This window comes from Paroedura picta, chromosome 5 (genome assembly GCF_049243985.1).
Source record: "Paroedura picta isolate Pp20150507F chromosome 5, Ppicta_v3.0, whole genome shotgun sequence".
NCBI lineage: Eukaryota > Metazoa > Chordata > Lepidosauria > Squamata > Gekkonidae > Paroedura > Paroedura picta.
In genome coordinates this window covers 34,395,528-34,421,001 of record NC_135373.1, presented here as the reverse complement: position 1 = coordinate 34,421,001, position 25,474 = coordinate 34,395,528, and the positions used below count along the sequence as shown (strand labels likewise).

General features: G+C 45.5%; 1 long non-coding RNA gene across 1 annotated transcript; it reads right to left on the bottom strand.

Annotated features, from left to right (window-relative positions):
* Positions 1-540: 540 nt before the first annotated feature.
* Positions 541-25,223, bottom strand: LOC143839023 (uncharacterized). Its single transcript, XR_013231527.1, has 3 exons — positions 25,120-25,223; positions 16,133-16,230; positions 541-741 (listed from the first exon to the last, which is right to left on the bottom strand). It is a non-coding gene; the product is annotated as an uncharacterized LOC143839023 (long non-coding RNA).
* Between the last annotated feature and the right edge of the window lie 251 nt (positions 25,224-25,474).

The window sequence follows — 25,474 nt, the reverse complement described above, 5'->3', positions numbered from 1 at the left end:
CCAGCCTCATGGGCAAAGCTTTCAGATGGCTGCCTTACCACTCTGCGCCACAAGAGGCTCTTCCTGAATTAGTTGTATTATAACAATTTATATTTTGCCTGTTCTCTTCTAGATACCAACTATATTTTGAATTATTGCTGTGAAGTATGGTATAATAATCTTTTTGTTCAAATGTTAGTGTCGATGTGTAGTGATAATAGTTTGCTATGTATAATCTCTTTTTGTCTGTCACCTTTCTGAAAAATAAAATAAAATGAGGCTTGGAACTTTTCTGAAACTCTAGGAGTACACATGGATGATTTTAAAATTTTCACAAGGCTATTTCCCATTCCGGTTTTCCAGGATTCTTTATTTTCTGTTTCCTTACATTGTCATAGGTTCTCTCCATTAAGCAGATCTTAGGGTATCGATATGCTTCTCAGATGTGCCTGCACACAAGAGAAATGACTAACAAAACTAGGACAATACGGCAGCCAAAGGGTATTTCAGTGGAGAACCAAGATCCCTTGGGGGAAAGATTAAGAACATGAGGAAAACAACTATGGATCAAACTACAATCCATAGAATTTGACAGTTTATTTTCAACAGGAGTCAGAAAGGTGATTCCAGGAAATTGACATGCAGAGCATTTCTCCTCATTTTATCCCAAACACTTGATATTCAGGAGTTCTATGTCACCATGGTCTATTTTGCTAATAATCTTTGCATGTAGTTTGCAGTCCTAAAGGCAGAAGAAGGGTCCTGGAAGAGAAAGGAAACAGAACACATAATGAGCACAATGCAAGATACATGTATGGAATAAACCAACCACAGCTTGGATACTCAGATTTCTCTATGCCCCAAGCAGTGGGTAAAAGTTTCTTGACGCATTTAGTTCTCGGGTCGTTGTATGGAGGTCAGTCCAGAATATAAAGTGTAAGATCCTCAGTTACCTCCATATCACGAATACAAAGACGATCAGACAGAGGGATATGGAGGAATCAACCACTGCGAACTCCAGTTGGCATGCCATGAAACCTCAAATGGGTAAATGCCATTCTTAGTGGAAAGGATGTTATGATTGCTAGGTATAGGGATCTGTGATGGATTGCTTGATGTTTCAAACTGGGCAAGGCTGCCCAGCAGTGGCTGCCAAGACAAAAACATGCAGCCCTCCACATTTGATCTGTCTTGGATTTCCTAATCAGTAACCAGATGGCATTCCCTTTTAATAATAACATCACTAACCCTAAGGGCCCGACCTGACAAACCACATTTGGAAGATGAGACAAACTCACTGCATCTTAGATCCCTGAAAAGGCAAGTAAAAAACAGCCCAGAATAGGCTGCCCAAACAGGAAAGGCTATAGCAGCCTTTCTCGACTTCTTTTTATCACTGAGAAACCCCTGAAACATTCTTCAGGCTTCAAAAAATCCCAGAAGTGGCACAATCAGGCAGAATATGGTTGGGAAGCATCTCTGTGTACACAACCACTTGGGCCCCCTCCCCTTCCCATCCACTCCAGGCCTCTCATTGACCATTTTGGGATGGGTTGGGTGGGTTGGTATGATTGTCTATGGTCCTATCATCTAACAAATGTTTAACACATTTTAAAAATATAAAAATTAATTAAATCCCACCCATTCAGGAGTCCTTTCCAGAGCCATTAAGAAACCCCAGGGTTTCTTGAAGCCTGTTTGAGAGTGCCTGGGTTATAGGGATGCAGTTATCTGTGGCCCATGAGGATGATATACTCCTCTAACCCTCAAGAGCCTTACAGGCCACAAAAGACTGGCAGGGATCAGGATGACCATGGAAGTCCCTACTCAATATCCGTGAAAAGGCGTGAGTGATTGGGACATCTCCCATGCTTTGAGAGGTAGCCATTCTGTCCTCCTCACACTCAGAATCCACCATCCCAGAACCATCTGCTCCACAGAGGTCACTCCTCAATTACCACAGCATGGCCCAAGACATCAATATAGCAGCAAAAAACCCCGAACACCCCAGTTTCTGTGTACTTAGATATCCTTATCCATTGTTCCTCTTAATATTTGTGAAACAGCCCTGGGGATGGAAAGTGTCTTGGCTGTCCGAGATGGAATAGGGCCAATCAGGGCCCTCCCACTCCAGCTCCCGCCCTCCTTCCCTGGACGCTAGCCACTTTGCTCTCAGACGCCTGAGAGAGACACACAGGGAGTCCTGCCAAACTGCAAATGACCCGATTATCTGCTCTGGCTCCTGCCATGAGGGGGAGGGAGAGACAGAGACAAACTGCAAATGAACCTTGCTTCCCTGCTATGAAGGAACCCTGATTACCTCCTATGGGTCCTGCTGTGTGTGTGTGTGTGTGTGTGTGTGAGAGAGAGAGAGAGAGAGAGAGAGATCTGTGCCTGCCGGTGTCCCCTGGGCCCTAGCGCCCTTGCATTCCTGGTTGCAATGGGATTTTTTGCTAGTACACAATAATACAATAATATGTAAATCAAAAATTATAATGACCTATATGGTAAGACAAGATCACAGAATTCAACATAGATACTCAAGGACTCTTCAATCTTCATATATCATTTCTTTAATGAGCAGTATTCTTTAAGGATTCTCAACACCTTTCCAGACGTCTGGAACGCCTGTAAGCAAGCTTTGCATAGCTGCTTTTGGAATTGTTTTGCAATAGCTTTTGGTTTACTGCTGAAAATATTCTACTGGAATTGAATATCCTATTGTGTTGAATTTCAATTTTGGAATCCCTTGAGAAAGCGCTATTTAGCGAAACATGTTGGGAATCCTTAAAGAAGACTGCTCATTAAAGAAATGATATTTGAAGATTGAAGACTCCTTGCCTACTTGCTATGCTAGATTCATCAATCTTGTATTGTCATATAGGTGTCCCAGTGTCCTTTGGTTTAATTACTTTTCTGTATTTTTCACTGGGCCCCAACCTTCTGTTTCTGCATTTGTTATAACTTTCTTCAGCAGCTGCATTAACCAAGTATCAGGACAGAAGCTTTCAATGGTCCCTGGCTCACAGTGGATTGTGTCTCACCTCTTAACTGAGCAACTGTAGGAGGTATTTTTTTCTAGTATTTACTGATCCTCCATGTCATTCAGTAGATACTAGAACAATACTTCCTGCAGTTGAACAGGTTTTTTGTTGTTGTTGTTGTTAGCTTGTTTGTGTGCTCCTGTTGTTTGAGGACCAAGTTATCAAGAAGCATCTCCACTGTGCTGCTCTACCCGGGCACACAGGGGCGAAAACAAGTTCTAACACCTTCAGCCATTAAGCCGAGACTGAATCGCTTTCCAAATACCGTCCCAGTCTCGTTTGTGTCTTATTCCCAACCGAGCAAGTCTCTGAGTCCAGAGGGCAAGAAGGGAAAGTAGTCAAAACACAAGCCAGAGTCAAGAAACCATAGGAGCAAAGTCAGGAGCCAAGTCAGAAGTCCGAATACCAAAGCCAAAGTCCAGGAGCCAAAACAGGAGTCAGGGAACCGATGAACAGGCAGACAGAGTTTCCTTGAGTGGGGTCAAGGCAGGAGCCAGAGTTCAGAGCGATGGGTAGGTTCAGCGTGTAGTTGTACCCAGAAGGAAATGCTATTACAGTCCTTCCTTAAGTGCAACTGCTGGCCAGGATCTAAACAGCTACACCTGGGGCCTCAGGTATCATCCATCAAAGTACCTTAACCTTGGTCCCATCTACTTTGACAGCACACCATGAGTCAGGTGCTCCTGTGGCAGTCTGTTAAATCAACCCACCATCGCCATCTTTGGCACTCCAGTGAGCTCTCAGAGTGGGTTGTGGGGGCTGTCGAGGGCAAAGCTGACACAAATGGTCAAGAATCAGCTTGGCTGGGCCCTGGCTGATTAGCCCGATTGGGGCTAAGGGCTAGCTGATCACACTTCAGCTCCTCCTCCACCGCATGCTCTGACATGCAGAATCCAACCCGGCTCACGAGCTTAGAAGTCTGCACTCCTAACCACTACACCAAGCTGGCTCTCTAAGAAAATGCTCTATCACTGATTCATGGCTCCTACTCTTTAGAAGAGCACAAGAACTGTCTTATACCAAGTCAGGCAATTGGCCTGTCAAGAACCTCAGCTCTTTAAGGATCTCACCTTCAAGCTGGCCTTTTAAACTGCTGGGGACTAAACGTTGAGCCTTCTGCATACAAATCAGCTGCCATTTTACCGTGGTCTCGTGATGCTGCCTTATATTGCCATATACTGAAGGACATGGGTCCTTCAAGGTCAATATTGTCTACTCATACTGGCTCTCCAGGGTCTCAGGCAGAGTACTTTCCCATAACCGTCTAGGTGTGAATTCAGGATGCCAGGGACTGAACCCGGGACCTTCTGTATGCCAAGCAGATGTTCTACCACTGAGCCATGTCCCTTCCATTTGTAAATATGTCTATTTTGCCTTCCCCCTGCCCCTTTGGCTTTTCAGTTCCCTGCCTTGCCTTGTGCACCCCAAGGACCCCATGCTAGGGCAGGAGAATATGACATTAGAAAACCATTTGCTTCAGCTCAGGCAATATTGATAACAATACCATAGAAGCGGATCTTAAATCTATACAAATGTTTCAACCAGAGCTCATATTTCTCTGCCTACCTTTGTCCAGACTTCTGTGCTAAAGCCATTTTGCAGCAGGTAACTCCATCCATCACGTCTCTGTAGATATTTTTCCCTCCATTTCCATTTTACATTTTAATTGGCGGGTCTCGGTGGAAATTAATCCAGGAGCATTTGACTTCACAGCCCACGCTAACCCAATAGAGCCATCTAAATAAATCTCCCATGCAAGTTCTAATGGCATCCCCCAACTTTGCACATGGAACCGCTGACAGAATGCCAACCAGTGCCTGGGAAATCTTTCATTAATTACCATAATTGACATCAATAGCAGATGTCAGATCTAATGAATGAGCAAAAGCACTGCCAATAAAAGGGAAGGGGGGGGGGAATCCCACGCTGGAGCTCTGAACTCCTGGGGACATTTTTTCCCCCTCTGGAATATTAGGTATTTTTTAGAAGTTTATCACCCTGACTGTCTGGTTACCATTTGATTGCTAGATCAATGGATTCAAATGACAAGGCAATATCTGGGAGAATTACTGAGATTTTTTATTTGGAGGAAAGTAAAACTTTCATTTGGAATCTGGGGGTCTCTCTACCCTTGTTCCCTGATTAGTAAATCATAATTAAATTAAATTTAATTAAATTTAATTAAATTAAAAATAAAGAATGAGATGTCATTTGAAAGGGTGCATGTTTGATTGGTTTAAAATCTGAAATGTAAATGACATGAAATGACATGAAATCTTTCTGTGTGTGTGTGTATGTGTGTACGTGACCTGATCTGGATAGTCCAGGCTAACCAGATCTCATCAGATCTCAGAACCTAAGTAGGGTCTAAATATCTCCTGCCATGAGAACCAAAGTCAGCTGGGACTTGATGGGTGGGAGGAGTCTGGGGGAATGATCTTATAAAGCATCCAAAGATGGTGACACATGCCCCCCCCGCCCCCCCAATCAGATAGCCTGTTCTACATGGTAGGAGATGTAGATTGTAGTAGATTACAAGTGGACACTCTTAGGTGGGAAAACAACTAGAAGCTGACAACCAGAAGATTCAGTGGGTTGTTATTTTATTCTTTTGTTTTAAAAATGAAAATATTTTAAATGATTGAATTACAAGGAAAGATAGATTATAAATGTTTCAATAAATGAATAAATCTTGGAGTACTGAAATACCATCCACCACTACCCCCAAATTAAGACTGTGGTGGCTGAACTCAGTTTGTCTCACAACACCCACAGCTTGTTTCAAAATTCTACAACTGGGGAAATGCTATATTATTCCATTTCTGATTATACTCTGGTTTCTCTTCAGATCGCATTTGAGCTTCATGGCCTTCCTAGATCACGAGTCGTGAACTTTCAAGAGCTAAGCAAACCAGTTCAGTTTGTGAGGCTTGTGACATGATAAACACACATTGGCCTATTATGCACGACCGCTGAAACGGCGGCATGGAGAACGTGGAGGAGGAGGAAGCGAAGCAAACCGCTTACGCATGGGACGGAACACAATGGCGGCAAAACCCAGAGTATCCGATTATGCACGCGGCTACTTCAGAGCCACTTCTGGTTGTACCCTGGTCCCGGGAAGCTCCACTTTGTCCCATTATGCACGGGGGAATAGCGCACATTCAGGATGGAATGGTGGCGACTAAAATCATCGATAACGCACGGTGCCAGCTGCAACTGGCCGCAGATTCGGTGCATGCCACCGAAAAGCCACATTAGCGAAACGCGGAAGAAAGCGCAGCTTCTGGGTGACCGGGGCGGAACCAGAAGCAGCGCCGGGGTCGCCGCGTGCATAATTGGTTACTCTGGGTTTTGCCGCCGTTGCGTCCCATCCCGTGCATAAGCGGTTTGCTTCACTTCTTCCCCGTCCGCATTTTCCATGTGACCCGAAATCGCTGTTTCGGCGGCCGTGCATAATGGGCCTATCTTCCGCATCTCGCTAACGCAGCTTTTTCGGCGGCATACGTTGACTCTGCACCCGGTTGCCGCCTGCAGCGTGCATAATTGGTGATTTTAGCCACCGCCATTCCACCCCAAATGCGGACCTTCCACTCCGTGCATAATGGGCCTTCCAGTGGAACTGGTTTGAACGCAATTCTGTCTTCCCACTGCATTTTCACAATTAAGTCAGTCAATAGCACCCCACACACATGGGTTAAATAATAAGGATTTTTAATGGAGGGAATCACAGCACCCCCTTTTATTTTTTAAAAAAGGCATTCAAGTATTGCTTTATTGCTAGAGCACTGTAACAACAGGCTCAGCAGGTTCTCTGAATTCTCAGATTTCATTTTTTTTAAAACAAATGTCTCTAGTCCATTTCCTTGTGGATGTATAAGGGAAAGGGCATATCTCTTCAAGGGAAGAGGCCAAAGGTTTCTTTTTATAAAAATAAAATCTGGAAATTCAGGGAACCTGCTAAACCTATTGTCACAATGCTGCAGCGATAAATTGATGTTTTAGTGCTCCTCTTAAAAAAGAAAATGAACCCACTGTTTTCAGCATGGTGGAGGAAGAGAGGGAGTGGTTTGTCCACCTCACTCATGGAAAAGTGGGCTGCAGGTGGGTGGGAGTGAGTAAGCCGAAAAACAAAACAAACCCTGACAGAAACATTGCACACAAGGACAACTCAAAGTCAGCTTTCGGAAGAAGACTGGGGTAAAAATGGTCTTAGGAAGTAAATAAATAAATTTTAAAAGCTACAAATAGCTTGATAACCTTCCTCTGTCACCATTCTAATGATTAAAAACTGACACATTTATTGCAAGGTGCCATGAAGTTGCATCAAGATAAACATCAGGGACAACTGGCAGCTGTCAGGACCTGCCTAGGCATCAACATCCTGTCATGGTTTTCACTGAGTACATCCTTTGTATTCTTACTTGGGAGTGTGGGCTTGTTTATTGGTTCACATTGATCTCCGGGTAGGCTATGGGTGTTGGGAGGAGACAAAGCTTCCATGTTATCTATATAACACTGTCCTTGGAGATGCACAGCCTGGTTTTTGGAGTTCGCCCCTTGGGGTTCACCACATGAGCCTCTTGTGGCGTAGAGTGGTAAGGGAGCAGAAATGCAGTCTGAAAGCTCTGCCCATGAGGCTGGGAGTTCAATCCCAGCAGCCGGCTCAAGGTTGACTCAGCCTTCCATCCTTCCGAGGTCGGTAAAATGAGTACCCAGCTTGCTGGGGGGTAAACAGTAATGACTGGGGAAGGCACTGGCAAACCACCCCGTATTGAGTCTGCCAATAAAATGCTGGAGGGCGTCACCCCAAGCGTCAGACATGACCCGGTGCTTGCACAGGGGATACCTTTACCTTTACCCTTTGGGCTATGAATGTGCCTGGGAAAGTGGGGAAGTTGCATTCCAAAGTGGGTGGCGTGATGTGATGTGAAGATGGAGCTGATGGTGAATACACTGAACTGTACAGGTCTTGCAGAAACAAACTAAGCTCATGCTATTTTTTTGTTAATAATGAACTGTATAGGTATTGCAGTTCATTATTAACAAAAAATATCACAAGCTTAGTTTGTCTCTTTTCAATAAATTGCTTTTGCCGAACAGGCAAAACCAGCGTATCTGAGAAGTTGACTGGGATTGGGACAGAAACATATTTATTATTTTCCTTTTGGGGTTCTTGGTATTCGTGCTGTCATTTTATTCAGCTTTGACCTTGACATTTCTCGATCCTAATTTTATTGTGATTGTTTTGTATGCCGATCCAAGGGTTTATGAATTCTGATATTTAATACCAAATATCTTTTCTTTGAATCATGCCAGTCAAGGCCTTGCATTAGTCTGGCTCTGGCTCTGTGTGTGTCTAAGGACTGTTCATGGGAGCTTATGGAGGTGGCAATTCTATGGTTTCTATTTTAAAAGGTATACAATAGCGTTCCTCCAGTAAGATGGGAGATGAAGCAGAGATGCTGTTAATAACATTAATCCTCCTATAAAATCTTATCAACACCTGAGCAAGCCCGGTGCTCAATCATGTGTCCAGGGGAGCTTTGAATTCTTCCATTATGAAGTTCACTGGACCAAAGAGCCTACAAGCCTGTATATCTGAATGTAGATGATGTACAATTTACTGGTTCACAGGCTTCACACTTAACCCAAGGTATTGGCCCATGTTACTGCTTTCCAACCTTTCCCTTTTAGGCAGGTGCTAACATTTTATAAGCTGTCAGTTTACCAAACTCTTCCCCCTCCCCTCACCCAACCAATGGCTTCATTAATCACCTGCTGCTGTCTTTCTCCCATGATATATGTTAATTTCCCTAAGTTATATTCCCTAAGTTATATACAGTGCCATTTGTCTTAAATTTAACCATGCTTTGCAAGCAGCGCTGCTAGAGTGACTTTGATAGTAGACTAGTAAGAGCAGGTTTCAGAGGTATCTCTCTTCTTAGGACTAAAGAGGCAACTATGTTTCTTGGCCGACAGGAAAATCCTAGATTCATTTTCTAGGTTCCGCTTGAACAAATGGGTTCCTTTGGTCATTTTCAAGCCTGAAGCCAGAAAGGCCAAGGAGGTTTACATGAAGGGGGGGGGGGAGTATCAGGTTGCAAAAGTACAAGCAAGTTGGTAAACAAGCAGAGTAAATAAGTCATTGGAGCTGCACACGCTGATTTAAGAATAAGGGGAAAGGATTTATTAAAGAATTGCCATACTTGATAGTGTGCAGGAGAGACAGAGACAGAGCCTGACTACATGCCTAGCTGAGAGAGAGAGAGAAAGGAAGATGTGGCTTCTGAGAAGCAGCAGGAAATTGCCCCTGAGAGCAGCAATCTGGAGACAGACCAAGAGTGACACTTAACAGGAGAGAAGGTCCTGACCTCATTCTTGTTAGTTGCGAAGTCATGTCCGACCCATCACGACCCCATGGAGCTCTGTCTGTACCCTTGATGGAATCTATGCGAATGAGAACATCTCCCTGGATCCTCTGAGTTTTATCACCTTTCCTTTGTCCCACCTTCTGACCAGGCCAATCTAGATCAAAGAAGCATGTCCAGGAGAGGCTTCAGGAATCACTTACCTGGAGTTTCTCTAGCATTTAAAACCACCAAATCTGTGATCACTTGGAATGTGTTTGTGTGGGTGTGTGTTTTGACCATTCTATTGCTTTTTGCTAGGCCCATTTACCATTGCATAAAGGTGAGCTGAGGTGGGCCTTGAAGGTTACCACTCATTCATCTTCTTTCCTGTCCAGAAGAACACAATTAATGTCTTCACACCTTCCCCTTCTTAAAAGTCTACACAAAAGAGCACCCTTTTACATAAGGTTGCTCTGCAGTGAATCCCAACAAATCAGGGAGAAGAAATGGACATGATGACATAAAAAGGCAAAGGTAAAGGTATCCCCTGTGCAAGCAACGAATCATGTCTGACCCTTGGGGTGACGCCCCCTAGTGTTTTCTTGGCAGACTCAGTACGGGGTGGTTTGCCAGTACCTTCCCCAGTCATTACCGTTTACCCCCCAGCAAGCTGGGTACTCATTTTACCAACCTCGGAAGGATGGAAGGCTAGGTCAACTTTGAGCCGGCTGCTGGGATTGAACTCCCAGCCTCATGGGCAGAGCTTCAGACTGCATGCCTGCTGCCTTACCACTCTGCACCACAAGAGGCTCTATTGTACATTAAAGTTAGTGGTAAAGCTTCTGTTTGCTTGCTTAAAAGGATTCAGGTGATAGTTGATATGAGAGCCCTCAATCTGAGACCCTGGAGAACCACTGCCAGAACAGACAATACTGACCATGATGGAACAAGAAACAAGAGACTAATTCAGTATAAGGCTCATATGAAGATTGGAAACCCTTTTCTTTTTTCTTTTTTTGCCTGAGGCACCCTTTCAATGAAGACACAACAGCTTGAGTTTAAATAGTTTATTTAACTATCCACAATGATTTGCATCATAAATTTGCTAACATTTAAATGCAGGGATGGGCGATGCAGATTTGAGTATTTTTCAGGCTTATCCGAGCCAAACCACCCATCCCATCCATTTAAATCAGCCGAATCAGAGAAGCCCACTTCGATTGTGATTCAGCTTATTGAGAAAGACCTCATCCAGCAGCTGATCCGGAGGCTCAGCTGCTTGGCAGGGTCTTTAAATGCTTCCCCTGCACACCCCTCTGTGAAGAGGGCTCTCTCTGCAGCCTCAGAGTGATGTGCAGGGAAGAAAGACCCTGCCTCAAGCTCAGCTACTTGGCAGAGGCATCTCTACCCTGCTTTAAACTTTTGTCCTCACACAATTGTTCTCGCCTCAAAGGCTCCCACAGAGCAGCTCTTGACCCTGCTGGAGGGAGCATACAGGAACGCATATTGGGGACCCAAATATCTCTTCTTTTCTTTTAACAATGCTTTGAAGAGCTAATAATGAATTCCAAAAAAAAATCTGCCAACTAGGATTCTCGCCCCTTATGTTGAACATCTAAATAAGCTGGGGCGGGAATTCTTGTCCCCTGCATACTCCCCCTTCTCAGATATACACACCAAGGCTCCCTCCCCCCACTCCCCACTCCCTTTCCCTCCTTACCTGTGTGGCTCCTGGGCGCCGTGGCTGGCCTGGCCTGGCCTGGCCTGGCCTCCACGGCTGGGGCCCACACTGAGGCTCACTTGCTGCTGCCGCCTCTGTCAGTCTTCCAAGGCTGGCTGCCCCTGCTCTCCAGAGGGCAGGAGCAGCGTCAGAAGGCTGGCAGCCATGACACCAGAGCAGCAAGCCTCATCACTGAGGCCCGCTTGTTCTCTGGAGCCACGGCCGTTGGTGAGTTTCTTCCAAGGCTGCTCCTGCTCTCTGTAGGGTGGGAGCAGCCTCAGAAGACTGGCAGCAGCCACAGCAATGAGCAGGCCTCAGGGCTGGGCCTTGTTGGTGCCGCTGCCACTGCAGGCCAGTGGACATCACTTCCTTTATCATTTCCATTTTAGGGACTGCGGCAGTAGATGTTCCACGTCAATAGCTTCTGCACTTATACCCTAACGTGCTTAATATCTTGGGGTGGGCTTGGAGACAACACATCTTCTATCACAAGATCAGAGCCTGCCACTGGAAAGAAAACTGACAGTCGCAAACAGAGTCCACTTGCCCTTGGAAATGCAGAAAAACAAAACAAAGTGGCTTTTTTTGGGTCTTCTTGCCACTTAAACTTAAATTCATACTCATTATCCTTTTCTTTAACGCAGCAGTGACATTCTCATACAAATATCACTTCCCTTTCCCCTTGGTGGTCGAGTAAAAGTTAAGGTCAGGCTATTTTGCAAACATAAAAATGAGCTTATTAAACTTGTCAAAGAGTATTGGGAGCTCAACGCTGTTGTTTAGCTAAATTTCCTTTGGAAATGTCACTTGCCCATCCAGGCAGAGAATCAGAAGGTCTCAGCATAAATTATGCATGCAACTTCCCAATAATGATGTACCCTGCGGAATATCATATTTGTATAGAAGGTGGCTTCAGGGTGGAGACCAGAGAAGTGTCTGGAAATATAACAGCCCAGTTCCCTTCAAGGAAACTGCTGATATCATGTGTAATTCAAGGTGATGTGGGAACTCGGGCTCTGATGTGTTTTGGATTCAATGGGCTATTATGTTGCCCGCTGCACAGAACATTTAAGATGTGAAACTTGGCCATAAAACACACATCCGGTGAATTGTTTCAGCTGCCAGTTACCCACTAGGAAGACCAGAAAAGTGGTCTGTGTACAGATAATTGGAAGGAGGGACAGGATGGTTGGCAAAGCATAAACTGAGGACCATGGTGTACTCGTGGGTTTTTATATGCAAGGGATTAATGCCTTTCATCTTGGCAATAACCTCCTTTGCAGGCACGAGTTGAGTCTTTTTTGTTTATTCTTTAGTAAAGCATCTTAGGCCCTGACATAGATGGCTCAGGCAGGATCTCATCAGCCCTTATAGGATGAGCAGGGTCAGCCCTGGTTCGTATCGCAAACTACTAAGGAAGTCTGGGGTTGCTACGCAAAAACAGGCATTGGCAAACCACCTCTGTCCATCTCTTGTCTTGAAAACCCCTATGGGGTTGTCATGAGTTGGTTGTAACTTGAAAACACGTTCCAGCACCAAAGCAGCTCAGGCAAGTTTCCTTGTTTCAGGTATGCCGATGTCACTAGTCTTGCATGCTAAATAGTTTCAAAAGGAATATATGAAGTTGATTTCTCTGGAGTCAGACCCTTAGTTGGTCAAGGTCAGTGTCCTCTACGCTGAGCGATGGTCTAGGATTACTAATCTCAAAGCAGGCCCTGAGGTTTTCCTGGAAGTGTAGTGCTTCAGACTACAGAGATCAGTTTCCTTGGAGTTAATGGCAACTTTGGGTGGTGGGCACCATGTAATGCTCATTGCACTCTGCACCCTCTTTGGCACTACCCTAAAATCCCTAGGAATTTGCCAAGGCAGAGCTGGTATTTTCCGTATCTCCTACTGCCTAATTCTTGTAAGTGAATAGGTTGTCAAAGGAAGCTGGGAGGGACATTGTGTCCACAAAACAGACCCTATTCTACTGAGAAGCTTAGTGAGCTTCACATTTCTCTAGCATGTGGGGGTCTGATTCGTATAATGACCATTGTGCCCAGGGAGAATAGTCTTGGACTTTTTCCCGGTGCAGTTTTTTCCTTTTTTTCCAATTCAAATATTTTACTGTGATATCAAACAAAATATCCTTACCCATCACTAATCCATAAATTAATCAATCTAACATTCAATCACAAATAAATACAAATATACATTCAAGACTTCTCTCCTAGTCCTAACAAATGAAATAGTAAACTTAAATCTGTGACATAACTATGCTTAGAACCTGCTGTTGCTATGTTAAATTTTACAAATCTTCACAAAGTCTGGATAGTTATTTTTTCATATAATCCCAAAACGATGTCCATTGCTTTGCATATTTTCCAATATCAGATCTTTGTAGATGGCTGACTTTTTCCCGGTGCAGTTTTGAAGACCTATTGTGCATCCCCTAAATGGGAAAAGTACCTGCTGGGTCTATTTCAGGTTGAGAAAATGGCATGGGGGGGGGGTGGATGGCTTGAGCACCTTCTCTCTATGTGCCACTGTCCTAATCCACAGCAATCCACTACACACCTGGAAAGCACAGAGCTCACAAGAGATGTCTGTGAGTCAGTCTTGAAGTAACATGTAGGAGATTGGATAGACTTATGGAGCAGAGGTCCATCTGTGGCTATTAGCCACAAGATACAGAGGGGACAAGATACAGTGAGGCAGTGATGCTCTGTATTCTTGGTGTTTTGGGGCCACAGTGAGAGGGCTTCTAGAGTTTCGCCTCACTGGTCGACCTCCTGATGGTACCTAGGTTTTGGCCACTGTGTGAGATGGGCTAGATGGGTCATTGGCCTGATCCAACATGCCTTCTCTTATGTTCTTATTTGCATCATATACCTTTTCTTCTATGAAATGCATCTTTCTATTTTCTCACACCTGGAGAGTCAGGCACAGCAAACCCCAGACCGACTCTGCTAACCATAACCCAGGCTCCGTACCATGACCTATGAAATGATGTGGCTTCCCTCCCAACAAATAACAAAGACCACTTCCGCACTACCTATCATTTCCCTTTCTTTATCCATCCTCGGCACTTTGACAGCTCTTTCTTCTCCTTTTTGTCAAAACATCAACCTCGATTTGAGCTTAGTAAAATTCAAATTGGCATGTGATTGACAGCAGGCAAAACATTTGCTGGGGCTGCTGGGGGGGGGGTTACAGACACTGAGTTGATTGTTCAGGAAAGAGAGATGCAGATTAGGGGCATAAGCAGGGTGACGCTGACACCTCCTGAATGCCACATGAAGTCCGCCTTATCTCAAACCAGACCATTGATCTACGAAGGTCGGGCTTGTCTGCTCCGACAGTCAGTGCCTCTCTAGGGTTGCTGGCAGAGTTGACAGTGCTATCTTGTCACCGTCCACTTGGGCCATCCTGGGAATGCCCCCAATCCCAACAACAGGGGAGAGCACTTGGGGGCCAACAATTCATCTGTTGATGTTCTAGCACGGGTCCCCAACCTTTTGGAGGCTTTGGAATTCTGACTCAGCATGGCTGCCCCAAGTTACCTTCAGTCACACAGTGCATATCCTTGTGCTCTGGAGGCAGCTGTGGACTAAGCAGCATTTTTAAAGAATCTGCACAGACATTCAAATCCCCAGTGGCCGGTCAGAAGGCTTCCAAGCCCCACTTGGCTCCATCTGCTTTCTAAAAGTACTTGGTGATGGCCAGGAAAGATATCAGCCCGTAGATATGCGTTGGGAACTCCTAGCTTGGTGTAGTGGTTAGGAGTGCTGACTTCTAAACTGGCGAGCCAAGTTTGATTCTGCGCTCCCCCACAGGCAGCCAGCTGGGTGACCTTGGGCTCACCACAGGCCTGATAAAACTGTTCTGACTGAGCAGGAATATCATGGCTCTCTCAGTCTCATCTCCCTCACAGGGTGTCTGTTGTGGGGAGAGGAATGGGAAGGTGAATGTAAACCACTTTGAGACTCCTTCAGGTAGAGAAAAGTGGCATATAAGAACCAACTCTTCTTCTTCTTCTTTAGTAATATCGGGGCTCTCTCAGCCTCACTTCCCTCACAGGGTGTCTGTTGTGGACTGAGGAAAGGGAAGGCAAATGTAATCCGCTTTGAAACTCCTGATAGACAAAAGCGGCATATAAGAACCAACTCTTCTTCTTCTTCTGTGCTGTAGAATTATTCCCCCCCACCCCTCCTTTCTGTGCTCTGTAATCCACCTTGAGTTTCAATGTGAAAGACAGGCTATCAATACACTAACTAAACACATTGAATTCACCTTTCCTATTTACTCGGACTGGCTCATTTGTGCTTTCTATTTGGCCTTACAGCAGGTCACATCCCATCCCTGACCAAACAGGGAATTATTGGGGTGGGGGAGCAGGGAGGATGGCCTGGACCCTTCCCAGGCAAAGCCAAGAACCAGAGTGGTGGTGGCCAGTTAAAAGTGACCACTCCCGGGCTGCAGGGAAGCAGAGGGAAGCACCTTGTTGTGGGGCTGCAGGGCTCCTTGGAAGGGCTCCCTGTCCACCACACAAACCCCCTCATGGCTCTGCCCTTTCCTGTGACTGCATGTCTACAGAGAAGAATGGTTCGGAGCAAGACGTGAGCCAATCAGAGTGGAGATGAGTCACTCCAACTCTGATTAGGCCAAACATAAAGTCGAGTGCAAGATGAAATAAGATTAGCAGAGAGTAGGAAGTCATGGGAGTACAGTTTAATTGTTGCCATCTGTAAAAGTGCACATGCGAGATATTAACAGCCATTGTGAGGAATCCAAGGTCCTTCTTGACCTCTTAAGCTTGGGATTTTACATGGTCTTGGATTTATCAATGAATTCTAATTCAGCAATTTCCACGTTTAACCGTCTCTTTCAAGTTCTTTTGTAAGAGAAACGGCAACTTTTAGATTAGCAACAGAATGTCCCAGGAGAGTATAATGCTGCCCCATGGGTTTGTGATTTTTATTGTCAATTTCATATCCATTTATTCTTTTGTGGAGGGATGCAAATGAACTAATCAAAAGGTGGATTATTCAAACCTGAACAGCAAGGATGGGGAACACCAAGGTCTATCTGCCTGCCTGCTGCTCCCAAGTTTCTTCCTCCTTTAACCAGAGATCTTTTGTTCTTTTTGAGACTGGGGTAGGGAGAAAAAAGAGTTAAAAGAGTGAAATTTACAAAAGATCTTAGAAGGCTTCAAATACAATTTGCAGGGAGTCGGGATTCACTTAAGCACACAATCTAATTCCGAAATAGCCCAAGTACAAAACAATTTCCGGAAATCCTGACCTCCCCTCTTTCTCCCATAGCATCTCAATCCCTTGACAATGACAGCCGATTTTATCAGCTTTGGCAGCAAATGCTCGGCTGTTTGCTCCACTTTAGAATCGAAACAATCAAGGGGAAGAGATAATTTCTCCCTCTGTCACTGGGCCAGGCCCCTGAATCTCGGCATTACCTAAAAGGCGAAATCCAGAGAGCCACCTCATTCATTTTCATGAGAAACCTCCTGAAATGACATCGGTAACCATCCCCTTTTCCCCCGCCACCGACTCTTTGCCATGGCAAGACATCACGCATGCAACCATTCGGGCATTGCCTCTGATTTCAAACTGGCAAAGGAGCTTTGACAGCCTGAAATGACCCAATCATTTCTAAAAGCATAGAGGAAAAAAAAAAGATTAGCACAACAGCTCAAGGAGAGAAGAGGAGGGGGGGGGAAGTTCCTTTCCACTTTCATGGTTCTGATAGGAACTCATGTTCAGCATAGTTGACCTCGGGCTTAAGCAATGGATACCTTCTGGTATTCCCTTTTGCACAAAGTGGCTGAAGCAGGGAAGATCATTTGAGGCGTGGAAAGATTTCTAGGGAATCAAAAACATTAGTGCATCTTAGGTGGACATGGTAAATGGTTGCAGAAAGGGACTAATGCCGAAAACAACGTTTGTTTAGAGGTTACACTGAACGATTATCAAACTTTTTGGTATGGTGACCTGTAAGTCCAAATTTACTTGGGTCATCCAAGATTGGCCCAAAGTTTTGGAGGGCTTAGGACAGGGATTTCTAACCAAGGGTCTGTGGATGCCCAGGGGCCCACAGCCTTTCCTCTTTTGCCTTACTGGACTCAGGCACAAGATTGGGAACTAGAGACTTCCATTGCTCCCCTAATCCCCTCCCAAGCATGAGTGAATTCTACTGTGGTTTCTGTGCCTAGGACGAGGTGGAGACTACTCCCAACATAACCCCCACCCCAACCCCCCACCAAGGCCAGTAACAGTGACCCCTTCTTCTCCAGGAAACTTAGGTAAGACCTTTTTGATGTCATGTTAGTTGCTCTCCAGTTTCTGTTTGGAGGTTGACCCCTGTCTGACTCCTAGAGTCTATTCTTTGATAAGGCTGCTGCTCTAATATTTCAGTACCAAAATATTGAAGTTGATTCGGTGTGTGTCCTGCTTCAATGAAGTGGTAACAAGAGGAGCTTCTGGGACAAGATGTTTAAGGTGGGACTTGTGCTCCTGGATTCTGGTCCTTAATTGGCGACAGCTTTTTCCAATATAAAGCTTATCGCATGCACATTTAATACAGTAAATTACATTCTTACTTCGACAATGGCTTTCAATCTTGTAAGATATTAATTTTGAGTATTTATGTTTAGGACAACCATTGAGGAAGATTATTATTTGAAAACGGGACATATCTAGATACTTTTCTGGTTGGATCCTATACAGGTATAAACAAGAACGAAAAACCTATTATTTCTTGTACTCTGTATAATTTTACTACATCTAAAGTAGCCTTGGGATAGGTTTTTTCTCTTGTATTGTATTCACTACAAACTGTCCCACTTGTCTATATTTGTTGGAGACAAGGCGATGGCTGTTACTGGCCATAGAGGGGGGATCTCTGAACATACTAAGGGTGAGACAGGGGGTCAACATCCACAGAGAAAATGGAGACCAACAGACATAATATCCCAAAGAACTCACCTGAGTTGCCAAGACAGGAAGGGATGACTCTTAATGGCCTTGGCGGGGGGGGGGCTATCTCTAGGTTTTTTCTCTTGTATTGTATTCACTACAAACCGTCTCACTTGTCTATATTTGTTGGAGACAAGGGGATGGCTATTAATGGTCTTGGGGGGGGATCCCTAAACACACTAGTGTTTAGGATTGGCCCCAGTCTGACTCCTAGAACAAATAATCTTTATTTCAAGTATTCTGTATAATTTTACTACATCTATAGTAGCCTTGGGATAGTTTTTTTTCCTCTTGTATTATATTCACTACAAACCATCCCACTTGTCTAGATTTGTTGGAGACAAGGGGATGGCTGTTACCGGCCGTGATGAACACACTAAGGGTCAGATAGGGGGCAAACCTCCAGCAAGAAACTGAAGACCACCAGTGACTGGAAACCACCAGACCACCATGACTTCCTCTCCAGGCAACTCACGTAAGCTCTATGTGATATAATGTCGGTTGGTCTCCAGTTTCTCTCTGGATGCTAGCCCCCAGTCTCAATCCTAGTGTGTTTATAGACCCCCCACACACACACACACACTAAGGCCAGTAAGAGACATGGCTTCCTCTCCAGGCAACTCTGTTAGCTCTTCGTGATGTATTGTCTGTTGGTCTCCAGTCTCTCTCAGGGGATTGACACCCTAGTGTGACTTCTAGTGTGCTTAGAGTTGCTACCCCCTAGGCTAGTAAGAGTCATCACTTCCTCTCCAGGCAAGCCAGGTGAGCTCTTTGTGATGTAATGTCAGTTGGTCTCTACTCTGTCTCTGGATGCTTGCCCCCAGTCTGAATCCTAGTCAGTTTACAGCCCCACCTCCCACCCAGCCATGACCTGTAAGAGTCATCACTTCTTTTCCAGGCAACTCAGGTGAGCTCTTAGTGATATGTCAGTTGCTCTCAATTTTCTCTCTAGATGTTATCCCCCAGTCTGACTTCTGGTGTTTTTAGAGATCCTACTCATCAAGGCTAGTAAGAGTCATCCCATCCTCTCCAGGCAACTCAGGTTATCTCTTTGTGATGTAATGCCATTTGGTCTCCAGTTTCTCTCTAGATGTGACCCCCCTGTTGGACTCCTAATGTCTTTAGAGATAGCCACCCCCCCTCCCTGCCAAGGCCAGTAAAGTCATCACTTCCTCTCCAGGAAACTCAGTTGAACTCTTTGTGATGTCATGTCAGTTGGTATCCATGTTCTCTCTGGACTTGGGCCATTGTCCTTTATTTTGTTTAGAGATTGCCCCCACTCCAAGGCCACTAATAGCCATCTGCTAGTCTCCAAGAAATATAGACAAGTGGGACCATTTGTAGTGAATACAATACAACCAAGAGCTCTTGTGAGTTGTCTGTAGGATTCACTAGGATTGACTAGGATTCAGACTGGGGACTAGCATCCAGAGAGAAACTGGAGACCAACTGATATTACATCACAAAGAGCTCACCTTACTAGCCTTCAGGGTAGGATCTCTGAACAAACTTGGAGTCAGGCGGGGGCCAAACCCCAGAGGGAGACTGGAAACCCACAGACATTACATCACAAATAGCTGACGTGAGTTGCCTGGAGAGAAAGTCATGACTTTTACTGGCCTTGGTGAGGGGGGGGGGTGTCTTTAAACACCCTAGGATACAGACTGGGGGCCTATCCCCAGAGAGAAACTGGAGACCAACAGACATTACATCACAAAGAGCTGACAAGAGTTGCCTGGAGAGGAAGTGATGACTCTTACTGGCCTTGGCTGGGCGGGAGGTCTGTAAACACACTAGGATTCAGACTGGGGGCTAGCATGCAGAGAGAAACTAGAGACCAATTGACATTACATCACAAACAGCTCACCTGAGTTGCCTGGAGAGGAAGTCATGGCTTTTACTGGCCTTGGCGGGGGGCGGGTGTCTATAAACACACTCAGAGTCGGACTAGGGGCCAATTCCCAGAGAGAAACTAGAGACCAACTGACATTACATCACAAAGAGCTCACCTGATTACTCTTCCACACCTAGGGGGTGGCATCTCTAAACACACTAGGAGTCAGACTGGGTGTCAATCCCCAGAGAGAGACTGGAGACCAACAGACATGACACCACAAAGAGCTCACATGAGTTGCCTGGAGAGGAAGGGGTGACTCTTACTGGCCTTGGGGGGGGGTGTCTTTAAATATACTAGGATTCAGACTGGGGGCCAATCCCCAGAGAGAAATTGGAGACCAATAGATATTACATCACAAAGAGCTCACGTGAGTTGCCTGGAGAGAAAGTCATGACTCTTACTGGCCTTGGGGGGGGGGTCTTTAAACACACTAGGATTCAGACTGGGGGCTAGCATGCAGAGAGAAAATAGAGACCAATTGACATTACATCACAAACAGCTCACATGAATTCCCTGGAAAGGAAGGGGTGACTCTTACTAGCCTTGGTGGGTAGGATCTCTAAAACCCCAGAGACTGTGGGATAACATCTAGAGAGAAACTGGAGAGCAACTGCTATTATATCAGAAAGTGCTCACCTGAGTTGCCTGGCAAGGAAGTGATGACTCTTACTGGTCTTGGCTGGGCGGGGGGGGGGGGGGTGTCTGTAAACACACTAGGATTCAGACTGGGGGCTAGCATCCAGAGGAGAGACTGGAGACGAACAGACATGATATCACAAAGAGCTCACCTGGGTTGCCAGGAGAGGAAGTGATGCCTCTTACTAGCCTTGGGGGTAGCATTACTAAACACACTAGGAGTCAGACTGGGGGCCAATCCCAAGGGAGAAATTGGAGACCAACAGACATTACATCACAAAGAGCTGACATGAGTTGCCTGGAGAGGAAGTCATATCTCTTACTGGCGTTGGTGGGGTGGTCTTTTAACACACTAGGATTCAGACTGGGGTCCAGCATCCAGAGACAAACTGGAGACCAACTGACATGATATCATATAGAGCTCACCTGAGTTGCTTGGAGAGGTAGGGATGACTCTTACTGGCCTTAGGTTAGGATCTCTGAACAAACTTGGAGTCAGGCGGGGGCCAAACCCCAGAGGGAGACTGGAAACCCACAGACATTACATCACAAATAGCTGATGTGAGTTGCCTGGAGAGGAAGTCATGACTCTTACTGGCCTTGGTGGGGGGGGGGTCTTTAAACACACTAGGATACAAACTGGGGGCCTATCCCCAGAGAGAAACTGGAGACCAACAGACATTACATCACAAAGAGCTCACCTGGGTTGCCTGGAGAGGAAGTAATGACTCTTGCTAGCCTTCAGGGTAGGATCTCTGAACAAACTTGGAGTCAGGCAGGGACCAAACCCCAGAGGGAGACTGGAAACCCACAGACATTACATCACAAATAGCTGACGTGAGTTGCCTGGAGAGGAAGTCATGACTCTTACTTGCCTTGGTGAGGGGGGGGGGTCTTTAAACACACTAGGATACAGACTGGGGGCCTATCCCCAGAGGGAAACTGGAAACCAACAGACATGATATCACAAAGAGCTCACTTGGGTTGCCTAGAGAGGAAGTGATGACTCTTGCTTGCCTTGGGGGTAGCATCTCTAAACACACTAGGAGAGACAGGCTGCCAATCCCCAGAGAGAGACTGGAGACCAACAGACATGACATCACAAAGAGCTCACGTGAATCGCCCGGAGAGGAAGTCATGACTATTACTGGCCTTTGCGGGGGGCGGGGTGTCTGTAAACTCACTAGAATTCAGACTGGGGTCCAGTATCCAGAGAGAAGCTGGAGACCAACATACATTACATCACAAAGAGCTCACCTGTGTTGTCTGGAGAGGAAGTCATGTCTCTTACTGGCCTTGGTGTGTGTGTGTGGGGGGGGGGGGTCTATAAACACACTAGGATTCAGACTGGGAGCCAATCCCCAGAGAGAAATTGGAGACTAAGACATTACATCATAAAGAGGTCACCTGGATTGCCTGGAGAGGAAGTGATGACTCTTACTGGCCTTGGTGGCAGCTGGGGGTGTCTGTAAACACACTAGGAGTCAGACTGGGTGCCAATCCCCGTAGAGAAACTGGAGACCATTTGACATTACATCACAAAGAGTTCAAGTGAGTTGCCTGGAGAGGAAGCGGACACAATAAAAGAGAAAAAACCTATCCCAAGGATACTAGCGATGTCGTAAAATTATACCGAATACATTAAATAAAAGGTTCTTCGTTCTTGTTTATGCTTGTATATTCTGTTTATTCTTGTTATTCTTTTATATGATCCAACCAGAACGGTATCTAGATATGTCCCATTTTCAAATAATAATCTTCCTTAATGTTTGTCCTAAACATAAATACTCAAAATTAATATCTTACAAAATTGAAAGCAATTATAGATATTCAAGTAAACCCATACTCTACCACACTTTTGAGTCTGAATGTTATGAATGTCCAAATTGTGAAATTCAACCTAAAAAGTATATAGTGCTAAAGTCATTATCTTTAAACCGCCCGTGGCGCCACGGGCGCCACGGACTAAATAATTCGTTAAGGGGCCTTGAGGTGGGCTTTGTCCGTGATGAGGAAGGGTCCGGATTGGACCCTTCCTCACGACAGACAATCGGAGGGACCAAACGGCAGGTGCGAAGCGCCTGCCGATTGGTCCCTCCGATTCCCAGCCCCAGCAACTGCGAGCTGCGCGCAGCGCGGCTCGCAGTTGCTCTCGGCCTGACGCGGCGAGAGGCGCTTTGCGCCTCTCGCCGCGTCAGGCCGCCACCCCAGGGAGCCCCCGGCAGTCGCGCGAAGCGCGGCTGCCGGGGGTTCCCTGCCTGGGGGGGTTCCCTGCCTCTCGCCGCGTAAGGCCGCTGCCCGAGGGAGCCCCTGGCAGTCGCACGAAGCGCGGCTGCCGGGGGCTCCCTGCCTGGCGGCCTGACGCAGCGAGAGGCGCTTCGCGCCTCTCGCCACGTCAGGCCACTGCCCGAGGGAGCCCCTGGCAGTCACGCGAAGCGCGGCTGCCGGGGGCGCCCTGCCTCGTGGCCTCTCGCCGCGCCAGCCCGACGACGACGAGAGAACGCCGCAGCCGCGACTCCGCTTTCTGCCAGCTCCTGCCGCTGCTGGCCGAGGAGCCGGACCTGCGCTGGCTGGCCTGGGTGCTTCGCCACAGGCCAGAGAGCGCCGCACACGCCGAGAGAACGCCGCCGCCGCCGACCAAGCCGCTGACGAGCAAGCCAGCCACCGCCGAACCACCGACGCCACAGCAAGTACCTAGCGCCCGCTGCATTTAGCTGCAGCGGGCTTGATTACTAGTATATTATATTTTGAATATCCAAATTTATATAAATGCTCCCTAATTCAATACAGGTCTTACCTCTATTGATTAATATATATATCCACCTTTGGCTGTTCTATATGGGGATGCTTGTAATGCCAACTGCTTCCAGCTATACCGTATCACCCGAGTGAATATATACTTTCATTAAGGACACCTGTCTGCATGTGTTACATCCTATTAAAGTTACAGATAATATTAAGCATTTACAGTTCCTTATAAGGTAACTCTCCAGTAAATATTTACAGTGAATAATTTGTCTATGAAATTTCTCATAAGGTTACAATCCAACAGGTGTAGTTAAGATTACAATTCTGGTCCTGGATTCTGGTCCTTATTTGGCGACAGCTAATTCCAATATAAAGCTTATTGCATGCACATTTAATGCAGTAAATTACATTTTACTTCGACAATTGCTTTCAATCTTGTAAGATATCAATTTTGAGTATTTATCTTTAGGACAAACATTGAGGAAAATTATTATTTGAAAACGGGACATATCTAGATACCGTTCTAGTTGGATCATATAAAAGAATAAAAAAGAACGAAGAACCAAGTCAGAACAAGTTAAGAACTGTATGATTAAATGGATGCAAAATCTGGGTTCTATAATTGCTATGCAGGAATGGGAACGAGCATGGATTAAAATTCCTAAACAAACTAACAGATTTTAAGGGAAAACTGGTAGAAGATATTTTATAGGTGGTATATTACCCCAAAGGTCATTGCAAAAATCTTAGATAGGTTTGATAATAAATGTTGGAAATGTAATAAAGCAATAGGTTCCTTTTATCATATGTGGTGGAATTGTGAGAAAGAAAAAAGTATTGGGCCAAAATACATATGGTGTTACAGGAAATATTTAAAATGCGGTATCCAATGAAGCCTGAATCTATGCTGCTAAGTTTTCATCCAAGTGCTATACCAAGTTCTTCTAGAATCCTCTTCTTCCGTGCAACTACGGCGGTACGGTTGGTGTGAGCAAAGCACTGGAAGGTGACTGAGACCCCAACTATTTCTACATGGCCAGACAAATTAGCAGACCTAGCAAAAATGGCAAGACTCACTAACATGGTTAACAAGAAACCACCGGAAGAATATGACGAACAGTGGAGCAATTAACTGGACTTTCTTAAGAAAGACAGCAGTAACTGTTAGGTTAGGGTTAATATGCGATGGGAACTGACTATATACTTCTTAAGATAATATCAGACTATATTCTCATATGTATCAATAGCTACTTTACTAGCTGGTCATTTTTTTTCTTTTCTCATCTTTCTGTAAATGCTTTATATATAATACAATTTTTTAAAAGAACGAAGAACCTTTTATTTCAAGTATTCTGTATAATTTTACTACATCTATAGTAGCCTTGGGATAGGTTTTTTCTCTTGTATTGTATTCACTACAAACTGTCTCACTTGTCTCTATTTGTTGGAGACGAGGGGATGGCTGTTACTGGCCTTGATGAGGGGGATCTCTAAATACCCTAAGGGTCAGACAGGGGACCAACATCCAGAAAGAAACTGGAAACCAACTGACATGACATCACAAAGAGCTCACCTGAGCTGCCTGGAGACAAGGGGATACAACAGAAGAGAAAAACCTATCCCAAGGCTACTATAGATGTAGTAAATTATACAGAATACATGAAATGAAAGGTTCTTCGTTTTTGTTTATTCTTGTATAGGATCCAACCTGAACGATATCTATGTATGCCCTAATGGGGTTGCCTGGAGAGGAAAGGATGGTTCTTACTGGCATTGGCAGTCGGGTGGTGATCTCTAATCACACTAGGAGTCAGACAGGGGGCTAACATCCAGCAAGAAACTGGAGACCAACTGATATTACATCATAAGGAGCTCACGTGAATTGCCTGGAGAGGAAGGGATGACTCATAATAGCCTTGGAGGAGGGGGTAGGATCTCTAAACACACTAGGAGTCTTACTGGAGGCCAATCCCCAGAGAGAAACTGGAGACCAACTGACATGACATCACAAAGAGCTCACCTGAGTTGCCTGGAGAAGAAGTGATGACTCTTACTAGCCTTGGGGGGTAGGATCTCTAAACACACTAGGAGTCAGACTGGGGCCAATCCTAAACACTAGTGTG